The sequence below is a fragment of the Octopus bimaculoides genome, chromosome 26, assembly GCF_001194135.2.
Source record: "Octopus bimaculoides isolate UCB-OBI-ISO-001 chromosome 26, ASM119413v2, whole genome shotgun sequence".
NCBI lineage: Eukaryota > Metazoa > Mollusca > Cephalopoda > Octopoda > Octopodidae > Octopus > Octopus bimaculoides.
In genome coordinates this window covers 10,819,803-10,822,774 of record NC_069006.1, presented here as the reverse complement: position 1 = coordinate 10,822,774, position 2,972 = coordinate 10,819,803, and positions in this window count along the sequence as shown.

Below are 2,972 nucleotides of genomic sequence, written 5' to 3'. Positions count from 1 at the left end.
ATATATATATATATACATACATACATAGATATATATACATACACACATATATATAAATATATATATATATATGTATGTATATATATATATATATATGCACACACACATCATCTTTTCATATATAACCTACATCCTTATCACGCACGCATTACCCTTTTACACCCCCGCACGCACACACATATTTCTACTCACACCTACACCTGTACACTTCAATACATAAATAGTCCATTCCTCTTTATTGAATACAGGACTGGTGGACACTACGCTTATTTGTCTCACTTTCGAAACTACGAACCGTTTAATATAAAATTTATGAACAACTGTTCGGTTAATTGCAATACAAATAACGTAATTTTCGCTTAAATGCTTTCGACCATTGTTATTATTATTATTATTATTATTATTATTATTATTATTATTGAGTGAGAGAGCAGTGCATGCCATCAAAATGCCACTGGAGTACAATTATATGATGCCCAATATACCCATCATGACTACTCGTCTGCTAAGGGTACACCAGGCACATGCATCACAACCATATGTGCGCAACATAGTGATCCCATATCCAGATAAACAGCGCATGACTTTGTAGGTGGGGTCCGGTTAAAATTTTCTTCGGGTCAAGTAGCCCATCCTGCTCAAAAGGTCCCTGAATAAGGGTTGTTTATGTATGTTGAACGAAACAACCATGTTTCCAGAGCTGAATTATCCAAATCCCAAAGAATTCTTCTCAACACATGGCTATGATGCTCCCCCATTACTTCTGCTCGTGATCAGAGATGCACATATCGTCAGCCACCAAGGGACATGCTCAACTGGTTAAGGTCAAACAACTGACAAGTAAATCTGTGGTATTAAGCAGAATATTTGCTGTAGCCCATCTTTTATACCACGACAAAACAATGTACATGATAACACTTCCAATCAAGTTAAGATGAGAAGCAATGAAAATCACTGCCTGGTATTATTATTATTGTTATTATTATTATTATTATTATGTTACCTCAGGTTTTGTTGACCTCCCGGAGTCTTGCATGCGAAGCGAGCTTGCTGTCTGCAGCCTACAGTACCATGCTATCCATTCTTTTCGGCTATCTAATACTTTCCTGATTATTCTGGCCATATCAAAGAGACAAACCTTTTGTAACAGTCCTACTGGGCACTCTATTCCGATTTCCTTTATATTCCCCTCGAGGCCTTCTGATATTGTTCCCAAGGACCCAACAATAACTGGCACTGTCTTCACCTTCTTTATTTTCCACAGTCGAGGGGTCTCGTATTTATGAGAATTGTACAGGCTTATTTTTTGCTTTCCTTCTTGACTATTCGTGGGTCCAAGAGGCACACAATATTAATTATATAACACATGTGATTCATCTTGTTCACCACCTCCAGGTCCTGTCGTGCTGAAGAACCTGGTCCGTCTGTATTGGTAAATCCCACAAGATTTTGCAGGTCTCCGACTCGGCCACTCTCTGTGGTTTGTGTTCATACCATGTCGTGCCCTCTATCCCCCACTTTTTACACAGTTTCCAATGTAGCTCTTTAGCTACCTAATCGTATCGCCACAACTTATATTGGTTTTGGGAAGGTGTAGGGCATTCATTCATGATATGGGCAATGGTTTTGTCAACTCTGTTACAAATTCTAGCCAAAATCTGTGGCTAGAGGTAGGTCTTATGTTACCAGTATGATGCTCTCAGTCTCTTTCTTCAGTTTGTCGGAACAGATGGTTGTTCCGACAAACTTTCCTCATTTCATCACCTCCACAGCTCATTTTGAAAGTCCGAATTTGATTTTAAACCGCTGCGAATTGCAAAATGTTCCTTTTGCAACGACATGACTTCAGTGTTCAGTTCCGTTGCTCTATACTTTCAGCAAGTGTCTTCTGCTAGTGCTCCGAACCGACGAATGCTTTGTCATTGAATTTGGTTAACGGAAACTTTGTGGAAGCCTGTTATAAATACACATAAACATCTATACATTTATATGTATACACGCATGTATATATGGAAGTATACATATGCATGTATTTGTGTATTTATGTCATTATTTAGTTTTATTTCAAAATTTCTTACCGATAGAGAGAAAGAGTTGGTTTCTAACCTAGATCCCAGGCTCCTTCATTAGAATTTCAACAACATCAACAGAGTATTTTTGCATGTATGTGTGTACATGTGCAGTATTCGGAGTCAGTGCATTCGCAGATTTGTATGAATTGTTTGATGTATGTATTCTCATGCATATAACTGCATGTCTAGACATTCACATATATACTTAAGTGTATATATGTATGTAAATGTAAGGATAATTAAGTTAGGCAAGTCGATATACGTAAAATATTAAATACATTTATTACAAGAAATGTACAAACGTTTACATATAAAAAGGTCTGACTTACACAGAATAGAAATTATATCAGGAATTAAAGGGGGTGAATAAGAGATTTACAATTCCAACAGCTGTTTCTGGGGGCTTGGTGGTCTAAAATAGCGATTGTAAATTGATTCCATCATCGGATAATGCCAGCCTCCGTCTTCAGGGAAAAGGTTTTACACTTGAGGTGTTGAAAGAAAGGAGATTAAAGATGGAATGATTTTGTGGAGAACTAAATGTATTAGAAGGAAGAGTTGGGAGGTATTTAGACAAAGAGTTGTGGGAGGAGAAAATAAATTTCAGAGTTAGGGGTTATTAATGAGGTGAGTAGGGAGTCATAGAGGTAGAAGTGGAAGGTGGGAGGCAGAGGAAAGGATGGTTTAGATAGTATGTGAATGGTAACCTTTGTGTTTGTATGAAGGCCATAGAGTTAAAGGTTGAGATAGTAAAAATGGGAATGGCCATTATTTGAGGGAAATAAGGTGACTGGTTCAGTAACTAAGGGAGATTAGTAAGGTGTGTAGAGAGGTATGAGAGAAGATAGAGGGGGGATACAGTGGGGGTGAGAAGGTAGTATGTATGCATGTATATATATA